At 35.4% G+C, this 20,403-nt stretch overlaps 1 pseudogene; it reads left to right on the forward strand.

Moving 5' to 3' along the window:
* The first annotated feature begins 341 nt into the window (after window positions 1–341).
* Window positions 342–16,902, forward strand: LOC114617960 (annotated as a pseudogene).
* Window positions 16,903–20,403: the final 3,501 nt, after the last annotated feature.

The following is a 20,403-nucleotide window of genomic DNA, read 5'->3' on the forward strand; positions in this document are numbered from 1 at the left end:
CAAATATTACTTCAAGGATTATCCAGTGCTTGCATTTGGGCCCTGATTTCCTAAGACTAATTCATGCTGACATTAATACCACAGAATGAAGACATACTGCAGAGGCTTTTAATTACATGTTAATAATAGCTACCTGAGCTGATGAATTTCAACATCTACTTCAAAGTCTATGACTAAACAAATTACAACCTGCATTGTAATGCTTTAATTAAGAATCAGATTCACATTGTGAGAATAGTTGTATTAACTGAGAGGGTTCCCAGTGTGTACTCATTTGTGGCTTTTTATTCAGTATTTATGGAAATATTTTAATCTCTGCACTGAGAAGATGCTGGGATATCATGGTATTCAAAGCTCTCTGTTTGGGGATGCTTTATGTTAGCTTTTAATCTTATATTTATACACCCATACCTGACAACATTGAAGAAACCTGGAAAGTAACGGCCCAGTATGCAGTTGCTAAAACTTGTAACATTATGGTAAGAAAAATATAATTTTTTTTAATGATTAAGACAGAGCACTTTTGAATATTTTGAAAATACTATTGATATTATAATTTTGAAAGAAGCATTACTTTTAAAAGAACATTGTTAACTTGATTTTTACTTGTGTTCTAAGAAAAAAACTGGTCTCATAATTATCTTATAGTAAAAAGATATGAATTATTATTAATAGTACTTGCTTGACATTAAATCAAGACTGTTTTTATAGCTTCTGTTGTCTGTCTAAAATTCTGAACTGCTGAAATTCTGGGGTTATCTTAGAATATACAGTGTGAATCTAATTGCTATCTTTCTTCCTGTATAGTCAGAAACTGGCACTTTTGATGATATAATATATATGCTTGCTTTGCATATACATATATTTCCTCTCATTCTCTACTGTTTTCTAACTGTTTTGTTTATATGAGAGGAAAAACATATTCAGAGGAGCACATACAGAGAGAGTAACAGCTTAAATTTGAGCCGTATACTGCATGATTCAACTCTGCTTTTTTATGTGCAAAGTAGGCACCTTGTAGAAATGCCCTTTAACAGCTCTAAGAGAGGGTGAAAAGTAAGGCAGCAGAATCAGTAGCTGATCAGAAGTGACAAAAGTTGAAGGTGTAAAAGAAAGAGGCACAGTTCTAAGATGCAGCGTTCTCTAACTAATGATCTCTGAATCTCTATGTCTTTCTCCCACAATTCTCTTTTTCAAATTCTCGGATTACTTGATTGAAGAATGAATACAGGAGCCAGCCCATGTCAGTTGTCTTTGTCACATGCATTTAAACTCCAGTGTGAGAAATATCCATACTTTTATCAAAAATCACAATATTATCTATTAAAACTTTCCACTCTAATATAATGCTGTTATTTTCTTACCTTCATGTGATCCCAACCACCATACATATAACATTAAAATAAACACTTTGTGTATTTGACATTATGAGTTATATCCTGTGCTTTTAAAATCATAATAGACAAAGTAAATGTGTAACTAAAGTTTATCGTGAAAAATTTGGCAATCTTTGATAATTTTAGCACTGAAAACTACAATTTGAGATGGCGAAGATAACAAATCTTCTGATTTTTCACATATGAAAGTAAAAGCTTACATTCTTTATAATATAGCCTTGAAAAAAAATGAATACATTATTGTACAATCATGTGTTGTTTAGAAAGAGTTTTGTAAAGTGTCCACACATAATTCTGAGAAACTTCCTTGACTCTGGATTATATCAATTAACCTATAGGTGAGGATACTAATTTTAAATATTTGTCTGGATTGTTATATGTATTAAAGATTAGGTATATTAGAAGAACATGTGATAATCTTTATGTCGGTAGTTTTTGTTATAGTGTTATGTTATAGTGTTAAAATGATTATCAATTTAAAACCAGAAATATTGTCATAAAAGAAAGAAAGCCATTTGCTAAAATTCTAATTTTCAACGCAAATTCATTGAATGCAAAATTATTTGGATATATTGATAGCTTAAGCACTCATATTAACAGGTCATCTATTTGTTTATATTTAAGTAGCTAGAAAATACTCAAGAACTCTTTATTACATTGTAAAATCAATCAATTAACCAATTAATTAGTTTGTGTGTGTGTGTGAGTGTGTGTGAGTGTGTGTGTGTGTGTGTGTGTGTGGTGTGAGCTGGAGAGAAGGTTCATGCCAAGGTATATGTAGAGGTCTCAGTATATCATATAAGGGTTAGTTCTCTTCCACAAGGTATATGTTGCGGGTATTCATGTTTGGAGTGAAAGGGAAGCTGCACCCGGTGTTCTGTTGCAGAGCTGTGGATGAGACACACACACTCTTCAGGTTGCGACCATCCACTGGATGTACCAGAGGACATGTTGTTAAAAAACACTGACTCTCCCTCTCCCACTGGCTATAAATTGTCAGCTGATCTTTGGCTAGGGTGGCATTTTTGTGAGCATCTTCCTTCTCTGTGAAAGGCATTGGCTTGGTTTGGCCTTGCACAGTTCTGCATAACATCACAATCACTGAGTTTTACATCATATTTTGTCTGAAGGACACTCTTTCTTTGTATTCATTTAATATCTCTGGCTTTATATAAGCCTTATATAGTCTTTCAATCTGTTCTTCTGCAATGATCTCTGAGCTTTGGCAGGAAAGAAGACAGTGTAGATGATCCATTTAGAGTTGGATCCATATTGCATCTCTGTGTCAATCACAATCTGCTACAAACAGCAGTATCTCTGGTGAGGATTGAGAGATGCATTAGTCTATGGCTATTACAATAAGTCACTAAGAATATGTTTAGTGCTACTATTAGAGAGACAGTAGTAGGTTCTTCCTTTATGGCATAGGACCTGCTATTGACCCAACAGAGGTGCCAGATATGATTTTGTCTTATGAATTGGACTTAAATAGAATAAGAAAGTGCTCATTTATTGAAAGCGTTATTGCAACAATGGGTAAGTCTTGCCAGACCAGTGGCTATTGTAGTTCTCATGGTTCATGTTGGGTAAAATTGGTGATTACTGTCCTCCTCTGGTAATATGCATAGCACCTTCTAGCCCTATAAAAGTTAGCAAATACAAATGAAGTTTCCAGGTATGTAACAGATTGATATTTCCAAACGTGTGCTTACTTTTTATTTTACAGTTTTATGCATTTACCTGATAAATACACTACCCCCACATCTTTCTTTGCCTTTTAGAATCCTGTTTCTCAACAAGTAGGATTTAATGTCTTCATTCTATTGTGCAATCCAATGATTCTAATAAGTTTCTAGCTTAAGCATTAGAAGGAGATTATTAACTATACCAAAGGTAACACATTAACAGCTATGGGGAAAAATTACTTCTCCTTCCTAATTAACAAATGGATACCAGTACTTTCACAGGAAGTGAAGGGAGATTATTGACCCATCCCTTATTCATAATGAATTGTTGATTGACAAACTTTGAGAAAGCTTCATACAAACATCCGCATTAATATTTTCATGCTACCAAAATAAAGTTAGGATATAAAAATCTAGAGTTTAATCATACTGTTTATTTTATTATCATCCCATCATTTACATTGCTGTTATTAAAATAAAGTTATATAATATTTAAAATTCTGTCTTGTTTTTATAGGCCACAATATCTGAAAATATAGGTCTTCTGAAATATGAAGACATGCTAGTAACTTTATCGGCAGTTCACTTTACAAAACCAGTTTCAGATGAAAACATTACAGTGATTGACACAGACTTCAGTGGCATCCCTGTTCGTCTGTACTTGCCAAAGAGGAAGTCTGAAAGAAAGAGACCAGCTGTGATTTTCATTCATGGTGGTGCCTTTGTCTTGGGAAGTTATAGTAAGTATATTTTTATATGTGTGCTATTGATATATTCATATTGAAATAATTGCTGTCTACTAATGAGTTGACAGACATTTGTCAGTACAATGTTGACTTGAGGAACATGTACATCTTAGCAGAGTTACATTGGAGTGTATAGGTAATAGTTCACATCCTTTTTGATACATAATTTCGTAGTAAAACAACCAAGTAGAAACAAAATGGTTTTGTTGGAAATTAGAGTCTTAAATTAACATATTGATATCTTAATCTTGAAAGTACAACAATAAACTTGGAATTTAGAGTAAAATAACCTAATCACATAAATTAAATAAACATTTATTATGATGTGAACCAGGAATTGATTGTTAGATATGAAATAACTTATATGTGTGGTATTTCTATATTCATATTGAAACAATTGCTGTCTACCAATGAGTTGGCAGACATTTGTCAGTACAATGTTGACTTGAGGAATATGTGCAATAAGTTGCTGCCATACTGTAGCTAAAATTTGTTCAAGTTATAGAGTGTGATATAACAATACTGAGGATTAGAAAACAAAGCATAACTTTGTACTAAACTTATAAAAATGATAGAAAACTGAGTAGTGAGTTTTTGCCTGGAAGTGAGTGTAGTAGCTAAGACAGAGTGACAAAGAGACCGAAACATAGACATGCCATTTCAGACTTTTGATGACTTATGGCTTCACTACACAGAAAAGTTTGGTATATTGTGCTTGACAGATGTAACAAACAGGTGATAGCGTTCCTGTCCTCAGTGAACCCACAACTTAATTAAAGTATCCAGTATTTTATCTTCATAATCTGTGACCATTTTAAGATAAGCAAAAAGGCTATTGTGCAAAGTGGGGCAGCCAACTAAGTGAGTAAGTTTCAGATAGGTATTATCTTCACAGTTTAGTGATGAAGAAAGAAATAGATTAAGAAATGTTTCAAATGTTTCAAAGACCTACAGTTAGAAAAGGGAAGAAGCAAAGTGCTTCTGAGCAGAATCTAGAAGATTAAGGCTCCTGCTAAGCAGACCTTGTATGCTGTAAGTGTTGCTGGAAAATGCCACTTCTCAGAAGCAGCTAGGCTCTCTTTCTTGCTCCAGTGACATTTTAAAATTGCCTTCCTGTTGTCAACCTTACCTGCTCTTTTCAAATATTAGTACATGTTTGGTATCTCTCAGTCCACTTCTCTCCTTACTTCTCTACACTGTCTGAAATTTACTGGCATCTTATTGATCCCTTCTTCATTACTCACTACATATATCCTGGAATAAGATATGTTTACATTTTGGTCAAGATAAGTCTCTACTTTCCTAGTAATTATATTTTCTTCCAAATCATCAACTGATTTATATTTCTTCTACATGCAATTGTAAACCCCTTTTTGATTCCTATATATGCACTGTCTTTTCTGCCTTGACCTCTCTTAGGCCCAGGTTGTTCTAATTATTTCCTTATCATTCTTTATTTTCTGAGACTTGTTTCCTTGTTTGTCTCTTTCTTGTCTTTTTATTCTTTCTAAGCACAGTGTAATCTGAAAGAAACCTCTGTTCTTTTCTACACTGAGAGCTTGTATGAAAGGAATTTCTTCATTCTTCCATTTTCCTCCTTTACTTTATTCCTTCATTTGAAACTGCAATATTAGAACAAGAGAAAAGCTAAAACCATGCTGAAATAAGTTAATTGTTTGTACTTTACCAATATTAATATTCTTCACATTCCAGTATTTTATTCTTCAGTTGTTGGTTGCACCTTTTCCTCTACTTTACTCTTTATTTCGTTTCAATCTAGTTCCCACACCCATCCTATTGATATGGCTGTTTCACATCTCTAACCTTGTTGCTGGACTTAAATTCAATCAATTCTGCTGCAGACTGCTCTGCATACTTGGTCATTACTGTGTCATGTGAATTACTTAATAGACACAATCACATAGCTTTCTCAAGGAGTAAACAGAAAAATAAGTGCAACACCCAAGAACACAAGAAAGGCAAACGTGCCTCCTTAGTGACTACCATGCTCTTTTTTACAGTCTTTCAGCTCCCTATACCTTATGACATGTTCTGGGCAAAAATTCTGAGCATCCTCCTATTCCTACTCATACTATGTAGTTTATGATTTATATTTATTCCTATTATTTCCTCTCAAGTGGCTCATCACCAATTCATCATTTCTATTACCTTCTTTTTCAACTTACCATGATGTGAAAATATAGCCACACTGATTATTAATAAACCTCTAAGAAATAGTATCCATTTGTTGATGAATCCTTTAACCTTTGAAGTGTAGACACCTATATTCCATTTTTGTTACCTTGTCCACTTTCTGCTTCTACTCCCTCTAATATATTTAGCTATATACAGTTTTCCAAGCTCTGTGAATTCTCAGTAAATTGTACATTTTACTAAAATCACATTTCATTTTTTTCTTGGTCATTATCTGGCAATTATTATTTTTATGTTTAACATGATGGATGCCAATTTATGCTTCATAAGTGAATGAGTATATATTGTTAATTAAATGAATAATTGACATTAAGTTCTGTTAAATACTTTAGGAAAGTGTTTTCTTTTTCTACCTCTTTTAAGTTTGTTGACTATTTATCTACAGTTAACTTTTGTAAGCAATTATAAATACAAGAACATATTCTTTTTGATTTTGGTAAAAATTAAAATTCTCACTTATATACAGAAATGTAAACTAAAGTTTGTGTGTAAATTTATTAAATTGCCTAAACTTATATAAATATGTAAGCCTCTGGCAAAAGAAAAGCATATTATTTCTAGTTGCACTAAATAGTGTACCTTGTTTTATACTTAAGTTGATATCCCATCACTGAAAACTTCCTTCCATAAATAATAATTATGGCAAATCTCTAAATTTCTGAAAATTCTAATGCTGCCTACTATGCTATCTTAAACTCAATTTCAGATTTTCTAATATTTCTCCCAAGAGTTTTATAGAGTATGTTGGTATTGCATTGGAGACAATGTTTTCTTGAGCTTTGACAGAATGTTGGCTGTGACTATAAAAGTGATTACTGAGTTCCAATCAAGAGATCATTCAATCAATTAATTAGTCAATCATGCCATCAATCACATTTTACATTTCTAGCATATTCATGACTCTTTTTGTGTTTGCTATTTACAGTGAACCATTTTATATCTATTCCTTTCATTTCAGAGATGTCAGCCTATGATGATCTGAACAGATGGACAGCAAACAAGCTTGATGCTGTTGTTGTGGGAATAGAGTAAGAGAAAATGATATATTTCTTGCCATAGTCCATGCACTCACAACATAACTTGGTCTATTCAGAGCTGTCAGCAACCAAAAAGTACACATATTTGTGGGGTTTTGCTTATATTATTTTTCTCATAATTTTAATGTCAATGAATCCCCAAAGGCATCAATCAGTATTTATTTGATTCCTGCCATTTTAGATACAAGAATGAGGCCAGAATAAAATAATAAGCATATTTGTTATCACAGTTAAAACATCTCTTAGAATATGAAATCCAGGATTTTTAAGCATCTCATTTTATCTGCAAGTAAAATTAAAATTTTCACGTATGTACAGAAAGCTATAGTCATTATATTATTGAGATACTAGATTTCATTTGACCTGTTTCTAAACACTGTGTGGAGTTAGCGTTGTTCTTGGTTGAAATTCAATTAGGTAAAAATATTTAAATAACTTCAACATTTCAAGGCAATATCGAAACAAAAAGTCTTAATATTCTTAATAAACTTTTGCCAACATTTACAATAATACATAAAAAATATTAGCAAAAATTTATTATCATAGGACTTCATATCTGTCTACTGTACTACTGAAATCCTCATTAATAGGAATGAAAAATTGCTGTATATCTTACTAATTCCATAGTGAAGAAATAGACTTACAACCAATACCTGAAACCCTTAACTAGAATCTACGCTTTACTTTAAGACAGACATTACCAGTGAGCTCTGGTTAAATGGTGAGACTTAGGATGCAAAGTAGGGCCAACATATCAGTGTATCAGTTGGTGAGAGTGAGATGTTTCCTTGCACAACTTTAACAATGGTTTTGTTGTGGATTTGCTTGATTTACCTCTAAAGCTACAGGCTTGCTCCTAAGCATCCATTCCCAGCTGCCCTTGAAGACTGTGTTCATGTGACCAAGTTCTTTCTCCAGGAAAATATTCTTGCAAAATACAGAGTGGATCCCTCTCGCATCTGCATTATGGGAGACAGTTCTGGGGGTACCTTGGCAGCAACAGTGACTCAACTGGTATGTTGTATGTGTTATATAAGTCTCAATCCTAATGCAAAAAAAGCTGTGGTTGAAATACTTTAATACTGTTATATCTGAAAATTAAATTAAACAAGTATGATTATCCATTTTGCATGATATTACTTTAGATGTGGCTTTATTGTCTAATGCTAAGGACAGCGTTTAAAATCCTATATTTTTAGGGGGATGGAGGAAGGTTCAGGGCATTGAACCAATGGCTGTGTGTTTGCCAGACCAATGTTCTACCAACTTTCTCTTTTAAAGTCATTCTTTTAAAACAGGCTTTTGATTAGGTTCCATGAACTGGTCTGTAGATTGTGCAGGCCTAGACCTTGTGAGCTTCCTTCCCATCAACTCAAGAACCAAGTATTGGAAAGCAGTAATGATAACCCTGGCTTACTCCGACAATGTTAGGAAACATTTACCAATTGCTTTGAATTGCTCTATTCATTTTAATACAAGGTTCTTTTTGTTGTTGTTGTTCATACTTGCTAAATTTAAGTAGAAAAATATATAAAGAATTTTTCAACATTTTTGTTTAGTTATAGGTAAAGAATGTATTAGTACTTTTTCTCCTCTGAAACTAAACAATTAACAGGAAGCAAATACAGGGAAGAACTCATAATGGAACATTAAGTACATCATAGCATCAAAGGCATAGCAGTGGTAGTTGGTTATAGCTGGAGCAATAGGAGTGTGAGGCTGCTTGCTCCTACCTCCCAAGTCATGAAGTCTGGGGACATGATTTCTGGTACCCGCCTTCATTTCTAATATTCTTCTTTTCTTCTTCTGAAACCTCAACTGATATGCAGGTACCTCCATATTTAGAGTGAATCTTTATTCCTTAATTCCCTCTGAAATACCAATATAGACACTCCTAGAAATGTGTTTCAATCTCCATCTCCTACATGATTCTAAATCTAGGCCAGTTGATATTGATGAGGAATCATGACAATGTGGTAAACATGTAGATTGTCATAGATAACATTAGACTACAATTCATGTTTAGAATAATTCCTACTGTAATAAAATTAAATCACCTCATATTAGAATTCTTGCTGAGTACAGCTAAATAATCACGATCAAATTGGTAATATTTTGAAAGGCAATCTCAATCCAATAGATGATTCAAAATCCCACAAATGCTTTTGAAGAACAAAATGAATATTCTGTGCCCTTTTTATTATGTAGATTGACTTTTTTCTTATGAAGTAGATACAGTCTCAAAGTTTGTATTTATTGATTTTTACTGGAGTAATTTTTCTTTACTTTAATCTTACTTTCCAACCAGTAATATGTTTGTTTCTTCAAGACTAATTAATTCATTTTAAGAAAACTATCCTCTATAACCTAAAAATAGTCCAAAAATGTCTTGAGTCATTTTAATGTTTTGTTTGGTGGGATTGTCAGTGTACGAAAAGGCTCTGATGTAGGTCATAGCCCTCTAATAGAAAAACAAAAGTAGATATATTAGAATACAGAGATTTTGTGTTGTATATAAACATAGAAAAACTATTTCATTTATTAGGAGTTTCTTGAGAATCCAATTCCTTTCATATTCATTCCTACTGTATAAAGAGAATTCTTTGACTAGTGGAAAACAATGATGTTAAAGTATGGAGAAACATTGTTTAACACTGTTCATAGACACTAGAAACACACACATATATGCACTAACATACACAAACATATGTGTGTGAGTGTATATATATACGTCTTGTTTATGTAAAATAAGTTCATTGTCAATATGATTATGAAATGAAGTATAAAATATATATGAGTCATTTCATAATCATATTGACAATGAACTTATTTTGCATAAAGATATGTCTTTCATTAACCATAAATTACAACATTTTGCTGCATAAGTAAAATGTGCATGCAATGTAGTACTCTAGTGTATCTATTTGTTATGTTGTCTTTCCTAGTTTGTTTTAGAGAATATTTTCCTTTCCCATTCTTAAATATTATTTGTTGATACACATACTGAGCTTCCTTTGTACTGGGACTTCAAGACTGTTTATACATTCTTTCAACAAATATACGTCTCATTTTCAAGTTTTCTGCCATCTTTCATACAAGAATGTTTAAATTGTGGGTTTTACTTGCCATCATGATTGAAACACACAGGCCTGTTCCTCTGCTCATCAGTGCGATCCACAATCCTTTTAGACTCCATTGCACAGTGACAAATAACAGAGAAATTACTAAGACTACAGCAGCTGAAATTGTAACCAAGCCTGAGGTCCCTCTGGAAGCAGAACTTGAAACAAGACGTTGGCTGTTTTGTTTATATAGTACTCTCTAATGTATCATAAGAAAAGAGTAACAATATTCTAAACTGAGTGGTTGAAAACTAATATAATGGGTTAGAGATTAAAAACGGGACACTTTATTAAGGAACAGAACTGTGTACCCCTAAGTTCACAAGGTTACAGCAAGTCATTTAGAAAGTGTGATTGAATGGGTTAGTTAAATTAGATAGAAGGATAGATAGTAACATATTGTGATGACTCAGAAAGTATCAGAGAGAAAAAAAGAAAAAAAACCTAGAGTTTTGAATAAAAAGGACTACCTTGTACTTAACTGAATAAGCTTTTAGGCAGTAACATACACAGTATTTAGCTAAGTGGTAATGGTTCACATCTTTAATCTCGGCACTCAGGAGGCAGAGACAAGCAAGCTTTGAGTTTCAAGACAAGCCTGAACTACAGAGCAAAGTCCAGGATAGCCTGAAATACATACAGAATCTCTCTCTCTTCTCTCTCTCTCTCTCTCTCTCTCTCTCTCTCTCTCTCTCTCTCTCTCTCTCTTTCTCTCTCTCTCCCTCTCTCCAATTATATGTGTGTGTTAACAATTAATAAATGAATTTATTAGTAACAAATTTTTATTATAAAATAAAAATAATAATTGAGACTGCTGAACTTCCTATGGGGTCACCCTCCTCCTCAGCTTCTTCCAGCCTTTTTCCTAATTCAACACCAGCAGTCCCAGTCTTCTGTCCATTGGTTGGGTGTAAGTATCTGCATCTGACTTTTCAGCTGCTTGTTGTGCTGTAAGCACATCACAGCATCAGTAACAGTGTAAGGCCTGGGGCCTCCCTGTGAACTGGATCCAAATTTGGGCCTGTCGCTGGACCTCCTTTCCTTCAGGCTCTTCTCCATTTTTGCCCCTACAATTCTTTCACTAAAGAACAATTCTGAACCAAAAATTTTGACTGTGTGATGGTGTGAGGTGGTTAGCACGCAAGAGTGGGCTGGTGTGGGTCCTATTGGGCAGAGTTGTAGATCCCATGGCTCTGGGGAGCAGAAGCATGGGATTTGGACTTGAGTACTCCATACTGCACTGGGTGGATACTACAGGGCTCTGCCCAGACGTGGGGAGATCTCACTCAGTCTGAGGTCCCGGGGGTGGGGGCAAGGCTTTTGAGTGGTGGTCTCTGAGCAGATGGCTGTCCCGTAGGCTGGTGGTCTATGTCCTCGGGCTTCCAGATGCCATTGAGAACTACGGAAGAATAGAGATGGAGGGTCATACAGGGCTGGCCCATAGCCAAGTGGAATGAGGGAGAGGGAAGGCCCCAGCAGGCCCCAAGGGCACAGACTGTTGGTTGGAGAGCACTTGCTTGGTTGGATCAATGCTGGCTTGCTTGAATTGGCAGCCTCCATAGTGGAACATAGAGAAGTCTCTAGCAGGAGATTAGGTGGCAGTGGCAGCTACAGCTCATTAAAGGCCTTCTCCACGGTTCCCCACAGTGGAGCCCCAAAGACACAAGGAAATCCATGGTTTTAAAGGGTTTATTGTCATGGCGGAAAGTGGATGAATCTGGCTCTTCCCCCCCCCCCCAAAAATAAAATAACTTAGAGCAGACCTGAGTTAAATAGGGAGGAGGTCTGGGAAGGAATACTTAATTGGCTACATCCTCTGGCCTTCAGATATCCCATTAATATGGAGATCTCTTGAGGCTGAGGCCTATAGTCATGCCTTCTACCTGTGGAGGGCTGGTAGGGGCGTTGCCCTACATGACTGAAAGGCGCTGATCAATGGAGGTCTTAGACTGCATGTCAGGGGCCTGGAGTCTGGGAAGTTAGCAAAATGTATGCTGTTCCTCACAGAGTCTCTGGCCATTTCTAGCCAGTGCTCTACCAGAAACCAAGCTATCCTTTTCATGGCCCCACAGGATGGCAATCCCATCCCTCACTTGATGTCCTGTCTCTCCATTGGAGGTGGACTCTACAAGTTTCCTCTCAACACTTTAGAGCATTTCATTAAGGTGCCTCCATTTGAATCCTGAGAGTCTATCACCTCCCAGGTCTCTAGTACATTCTAGAGAGTCCCCTCACCTCATACCTCTGAGGTTGCCTGTTTCCATTCTTTCTACTGGACCTCAGGACCCCTGAGATCTCTCAGACACTGTACTACCAACCAAGCAGCATACACCAACTGATATGAGGCCCCGACACATGTACAGCTGAAGACTGTCTGAACTGGCTTTCCTGAAAGAAGATACACCTAATCCTGGAGAGATTTGAGGCCCCAGGGAGTGGGGAGGTCTGATGGGTTGCAGTTGTACAAAGAACAAATGAGGAGGAGGTATGAGATGAGGAACATTCAGGGGGCAGACTGGGAGGAGGATAAGACTGGACTGTAAAAAAAGATTAAAGACTAAAAAATAAAATTAAAAATAAAATTAACCTATTGTACATAATTAATTATACATGACAACATATAATTATACATTGAATATATAACCATTTGAATATTAAATAAAATACACTATTACATGTAATATATTATATAATTATATCCTTATGTACTTATATTTGGTTTTATATTTTATATATATTTATATTTATTTTTTTGAGATGCTTTCTCTGTTCAAGTAAATATTGTACACACATACACTCACACACACACACTGTTTAACATAAGGTGAGGAATGATCACTGGTCTATAGGTACTGCTGCAACTTTTTAATTGAGTTTAGGATTTGAGTCTCTGGACTAGGCATAAAATCATGCACAGGTGTATATTATTATGGTAAAAACTAAATACCTATTAAAACACATGAAATAGCTATTGACAGAATACTAATCTTGGGGTTGTAGCTTGTAAAAATCATTAACTTTCTACATTTTGATTCTTTAGCTGTTTGAGAAAAAGCAAATTTGTTCTATGAATTGAACTAATAATAATTGAACTAAGATAGCTAAGAGCACTGCATGCTAAACTATCAAAAAGCATGAGGAAATGTTTAGGTGCCAGGATCCTCCTGGGCCTGAGAAGGCAGTGGTGTGGCACAGAGTATGCCTCTGGTGTGGGTTTAAAGTCTGAGGGTCTCTGGAATTTCTAGTCCTCTAACTATACTGAAATGCTGATGATGGCTTCTAAAAAATCCTAAAACCTTTCTTGCTCTTTCTGAGGGTAAAGACTGCTGGTTTAGGTGATTAACAGCTGTATTCTGACAGCAGGGGTGAACGGGTTGAGGTGGGGTGTGGTGGGGGGATTAAGTAATGTGGCTTTTGCTGTGTATCAGCAGGAACTTTGCAGCTCTAACTCTCAGCCTGCTAGTCTGAAGTCAGAGGAAGAAAAGGGGACATTTTAAAAAGTGATTATAGTATTTATTTCTAAGTTGTAAAAAGTTTCCTATGAAAGCTATCTTCAAAAAAGGAGGGAATACTAAATGAATAGAAAAAAGGGGATAAGAGAAAATTTTTTCTTGCTTCTCCTCTTTGTCTAACTGTTCTGTCAAAAAAAGTTCTCAGCTCAGTTCTTCTGACTCTTCTCTTTTTCCTCAGCATTTAAACATCTTTCAGTAGACATGATCACTTGTTAAAAAGTTCATCACAAGTCCACGCAAAATATCAAATCACAAATTGAAATATAAGTTTACAACAGAGAATGTTTACATACATATCTATTAGGAGTAATTATCTGACTAAACATCCGTCACCTGTCACAGCTCCACAGGTTCACTGAAAATTAACAAAACATAACTAAGTTATTAGTGAAATTTTGTATAGATAAAACCAGTCAATATTTTATCTTCTGTCCTAGCACCTATAATAAATTGTTTGTTCCTGTTTTATAACCTCTGGTTAACTGTTTTACAACCTCTTGGAATGTGCTTTGAGTAGTAGAAAATCTGGTTAATAACTGGAAGCAATTAGTTGGTGACATATAGGATACTGACAGAGTTCTCACACAGTTTTGTCTTCTAGAAAAGGATGTAGTAGCAGTTCCACTATAAATGAGCTTTATAATCATTGATATGATTTTAGGAATTCTTACAGGATCATCGTTAAGAATTAAGATGCCATCTATTTGTCTATATGGCATCACTACGAGACAGTACATCTTCATAGCTTTGCAGAGTTCTGCTAAAAACAGGTAGGCTAATGTCATATTCCTGCTGAGCAGCCCATTTCCTTGTCCTTGGCCCATGTTAGATTCTTTCCCCCTTTTTTACTTCATTAACAAGACTGAGCTTGTTTTGGGTCATTCTAACAAGAATGGCTTCCTTACCCATCATGGAATATGCATTATCAAAAGCAATGTACTTCTGTCTTAGGTTGGTAAGGCTCTGAGCAGAAAATTACTTGTCTTTGGCTTGTCAGTCTGTTAATTTAATAACTCTGTCTGGGGGTCCATTTTCAGATTGAAGCCATGTACTTGGCTGCCAACATGTTGATGTTGTTGAAGAAAAGCTTTAACACAATGGACAGGAATAAAAGTATCCCCAGGACAAAAAGGGCTAGCTTGATCAAGCTATATATGCCATTTTTGAAGCTTGACCAAAATAAAAATACTGACGTCAGGCCATCGGTAATTTTATCTGTAGTATCTACTGCAGCAATGCTCAGCAGAGCAGCATTCTTGAAATTCATATGCTCCTTATGTATCTCTAAATCATCCAGAGAGGTGTTAGAATTATGCCAAATACACTGCACGTGTCATTAAACTTCTTCCTAATTATAATGACTACCACTCTAAGTTGCAGAACTAACATGAATTCAATGGTATTCGGCATGACACTCAAGGTAACTCCTTACCCTTAAATTCTGAACCTCATTCTAGTAATTTGAATAGGATAAAGAGCATCAAGTCATTCTTCAAAATGCATAGCTAAATCCTCTGGTATATTCAACACATTAGTAACATTTTTTTTTGTTAAATGATTTACAAAAGTAGCTGTTTTCACTTCTTGTGTCACAGCAATTGCAGAAGCAGTGGTGCTAGCAATTAATGTAATTAAAGCTGTTATACCAGCAATAATCAAGCCTACTCACCTCTTGCTTCTGCTTGAAGCCTGACTCATTTCTTCCAGAACTTGCAAGCTATTTTTAAAATACCAAGGTCTGTGATACTCAGGGCACTAAAACAAAAGCTGGTTGATAGATCTCCATAACTGACTTGCCAGATTTCAAAATAAAAACACAATTAGAAGGTGTACAATCAATGCAACTTACATTAAATACTGTAGAAGAAAGAAAAGTACTTTTAATTTGACAATTAAAAGAGCCTTAACACATGTCCTACTACCTGTTTGAAATCCAGATCTTGCCTCAACTTCATCTCTTGCTACCATAACAACATAGAGAACTGCAGCTAATTTCAGTATATGTTTCTGAAAATGTCCAGAACCAGACTTCCAAATGAAGACTGTTATTTCCAATATTGGATTGATTTCTAGACCAGTCCATGATTGAGTCTGAATAACTGGTCACCTTTAATAACAATGACATTGGCCAAGGACAAAGAAGTAGGCTTCAGGCAGGAATCTGACTTTAGGCTAGAACAAAGAAGTAATTTCAGGCAATCACCTAAATATTATTCTAGAACAGAATAACTGTGAGATGTTCAACAAGACTTGATTTTTTAAAAAATCCACAATAACTGAATTTCTAAAAGCAACCAAACATTAAAAAAAATCAATATCACAAATAAAAATCCTGTCTTCCTCATTAAGATGCTACTGATGTTGCTGTTTGGCCATCATATGTAAATATATGTGTGAGCAACGAAGTATAGACTCTTTCTATGTGGATGAGAGTGGAATCCACTCTCATGTCTCTAAGCTAATAATAAATGTCATGAGAAAATTCTCTAGAGATTCAGATGGATTTATTTAATTCTGCTTACTAAAATGAAATTGCAAGTCCCTTTATTGAAAACTATTAATTCATTAACTTCATTATAATTCTAGCTACAGAATGATCCAAACTTCAAAGGTAAAATTAAAGCACAAGCGTTGATGTATCCTGGCCTACAGTCACTTGATACTTTGCTACCTTCTCATCAAGAATATCAACATGGTCCGGTTCTGACCAGGGAGATGATAATTAAGTTGGTGTGCCTATATGTGACTGAAGACAAAGATCTACTCCAGGCTGCACTGAGAAATGAGCATATGCCTACAGAGTCAAGACACCTGTTCAAGTTTGTTAACTGGAGTCACTTACTTCCTGAGAAGTATAAAAAGAACCATGTTTACGTTGAACCAGTTCTTGGAAAATTGAATGTTTCCTATCCAGAACTTGTTGATAGCAGGTTGTCCCCTTTGCTAGTCAATGATTCCCAGTTACAGAGTTTGCCATTAACATACATTGTCACTTGTGAACATGATCTCTTAAGAGATGACAGTCTCATTTACATCTCACGGCTTAGAAATGTTGGGGTGAAGGTTACTCATGAGCATATAGAGAAAGGAATACATGGAGCCCTATCATTCACCAGAGCTCCAGTGTTTTTAAATTTAGGATTAAAAATAAGAGATAAGTATATCAATTGGTTAGAAGAAAATCTATAATTCAATGAAGCATGTAGCTAGGTAATCAATAAAGAAATGTGACAGTTATATTTTGAACTATTGTATGATAAATGGACACAAAATTAACTGACTTGTGGATAAAACTATATTTCCATTTGACTAAAGGTTGCTGGGTATGTTTGAAAAAGTTACTTAACTTTCTTGATCTTAGAAATAGTGCTAAAATGAGGATACTATTTTCATTATCTGTATTAATTACCGTTTATTGTAAAAAAATGTACTTTGAGAATTTAAAAATGGCAGAAGTGTGGAAGAATGTGTATTTGGTTACATGCCAACAGTTTTGAGATTCATGGCAGTGATGAGCCAAAGTTGGAATGTATTGCATGAAAAAATAACTTCCAGTAAAAATGGAATGGCATCACGATGACTGGATGGGCTGACACATTACTCTCTAGAAGCCCAGTGGCAGAGAGGTAGTCAGGTAGACAGATCTCTGAGTTCAAGAAGAGATTGGTTTATGTAGCTAGTTGTAGGACAGCCACTGCTCTTTAGTGACACATTGTTTCAAAAAATAAATAAAAAGAAGAATAAAGGAAAGCAATCATGAATGAGGAGAAATGCAATAAGGTATAATTGTAATGACATTTGTATGGACTGAGCAATGGTTTTTCCAATCATGTGATCACCGTCCATTACCATAATCTGCTCAAGGTGAATTAAGTTAGTTGTTCTTTTCATTCACTCCCCTTGAAATTTATATTCTGCTTTTTATAAGAACACTTTGTATGTTGGAGGAAGTTTACTTGATCATGAACTGTTCCTAAAAGTTGAACATTTGTGTCGTACTTACACTTTTGTAACATCAAACTGTATGAAAATCTATGTCGATTGTATTTATTGTGGGACAATGCCACTTAATGCATGATGGTACACAGCCAACTATAGATTGTAGGCAGAATTATTTATAGTATTCTTTTGAATTATTGTAACGAAACATTGTGTACACAGAGACTGTATATTCAGAGAGTTATGTGAGTTGATGATCTCCAGACATTTTTGCTTCCCTGTGATGATAGAACATATACTCTTGCAAGCATAAATCAACACATAAGTAGCTTCATTTCCACCTGGAAGCATTAAAATTAATGTTCAATTTTCTGATGTCCTGGTGATTATGCTCCGTGTGTATGGTTGTTTGACATGTTTGGTGCTTTTTTCTTAATATTGAATAAACGTTGTATAATAGAAATTAATTACGTCTTGTTTATTTAGTTGGTAATCTAATATTCATCTCCAAATATATTTTCATTAATGTTCTTCTGCAGCTAGAGATGTTTTGTTCATCTTTAATACGATTACATCATTGGTGTCTTAGATTTCACCATATGAGCCTTTTCCTTGCCATCCAGACACTAAGCTGTGGCAAGAACATCAGTAAAGTTTGGCTAAAGGGTTTCTTTGCTTTTGTTTGTGAAGCTATAACATCACAAGTAAAATCACTCTGTTTGTTTCATTTGTGAAAGAGGAAGACTATTGTTCAAGATACCAAACCAGACTTGATGAAAATTGCTTGTCTTCATTAAGTATTAATCACAAATTGAGGGAGAATTAGAAGGACATAGGAAGACATGGAAAGGGGATGCAGTTGACAGCTTTTTGTTCCAGATGAGATTTGAATAAGATACTTTGGGCCAGAAGAGGCTATTTAAAGGTAACCAATAGAAGAAAGGTGAGTTCAGAGTCCCGTAAACAACCAATACAGAGCCTTGTTGGCAGACTCCCCACTTACAGAGTCTAAGAGGAGTGTTTGAAGTAAATGCATTACTTCTCTTTCTCTGTGGCTTGGTGTTACATCATTCTTGGATGTTCAATTCTTTGTTCTTTACATGAAATTTGTTTTGGCAATTTCCTAGAAACCACATGCACCCTTGTTACAGTATTGGTGTTTCAGTTAGAATTTCAGAAGAGCTCTACTCTGGATTGGTAAACCTAACTGAAAATTGCTGATAAGGAATCAGAAGTTGCTACAGTAGTCTGGTACTTCCAGAGGACCTCGCTCACCCCAAGCATTAGTAAATATGTCATCTATATTAGGAGTAAAGAGATTAGAAATCTGGAGCTGATGGGATGATGGGCTTTGATCAAAAAAATAAGTGAATAGCAATCCCAAAAAACCAAATGGGAATTTACAGTCACTTTTCAGTCAAGCAGCACTGCAAATGTGACCCCAAAGTACCAATTATTATCTAGGAAGAGAGGTAGGAAAAAGCAGATTCCTTGTTCAGTATGCATGGGAAAGACCCATTGGAAGGATCCCCTTTATGTTTGATCACTACATTCATGCTTAGCACTTATGCCTTTGCACTGTGACATAGCTAAGCATAGGTATCCCATGGTAGGCTTGCTAGTGTAAATGAAGAGGTTCTAAGCTTCATCTCTGTTTCTTGAGCCATTCTATCAGGGAGGGAATACTTGAATCTACTGTAAAGTTTCCTCAAGTGTTGAGATGAAAGTCATTCCAAACTTGCTTTGAGTTTGATTTGAGGAGTGCCTGAAATTCAAAGGCAGATGGCTATGAGTGAGACAGAGGGGAAATTTCATATGCAGCAAAGTTTACTGGGTGCTGGTATCCCAGGACAGGAGTGGCTTTAACTGTTTAGTTGAAACTCACATGGCTACTACACGTCCCTACTACATTTCGTAGGGAAGTGAGTGTCCTCACTTTCCCTATGAAGCTTTAATATGAGAGGTATGGGTGTCCTGTTTTAAAACTTTACCAACAGAGTTCTCACTTACCCTGAAGCTCAACTTACCATGAACTGCTTAAGGTATGTGATATCTGAGCTGTGAAATAAGGTTTTGGGCTGTTAGGAGCAGCATGGTCTTTGCTGGCTATCTAACATACTCTCTTACCTTAAAAATGCCTATCAATACACTATATACATTCCTTAACTTAGGCTTTTCCATGTCCATGTTGTGTGTGCAATATTCTCTGCTGTCTTTACAAGTCATTATGAGATGACTATGTAATCTTGTAATTTTGGGGAGCTATGGGATCCCCAAACTGTTAGATGGGCATAGAATAAAGTAGCATAAACACTGACTGTATGGCAGAGTTGGAATTCAGAGGGCAAGAGCTTGTTTAACATATAACAGGCCCTGGTTTGTATCCTTAGCTCTGGAAAACAAATCATAGCTAAGCTTTGCAAACTGGGAGCAGATCCTGGAATAGGTTGAGAGGTAGCTGGACTCTTTTCATGCTCTGTGAAGATTATGAGCCTATTATAGACCTCTGTTTTTCCCCAAAACCTTAGCATTTTCTCACAAATGTTATCAATAAAGAAAGCAGTTTCAGAAAAATCATTAGACACACAGAGGAACACATTAGGTGTAATAGAAACCTCCCACTTGTACACAGTTAGTAGAATAAAATGGGATCAAGCATTGAAGTTCTGGAGTCAGACTACATGTTCTAAGAGCCATGGGTTTTGATTTTGCTTTTCTTTCCTCCTGGTTCATAATTCCCATATCTTAGAG

The sequence above is a fragment of the Grammomys surdaster genome, unplaced genomic scaffold (assembly GCF_004785775.1).
Source record: "Grammomys surdaster isolate TR1022 unplaced genomic scaffold, NIH_TR_1.0 139, whole genome shotgun sequence".
NCBI classification, from domain to species: Eukaryota; Metazoa; Chordata; class Mammalia; order Rodentia; family Muridae; genus Grammomys; species Grammomys surdaster.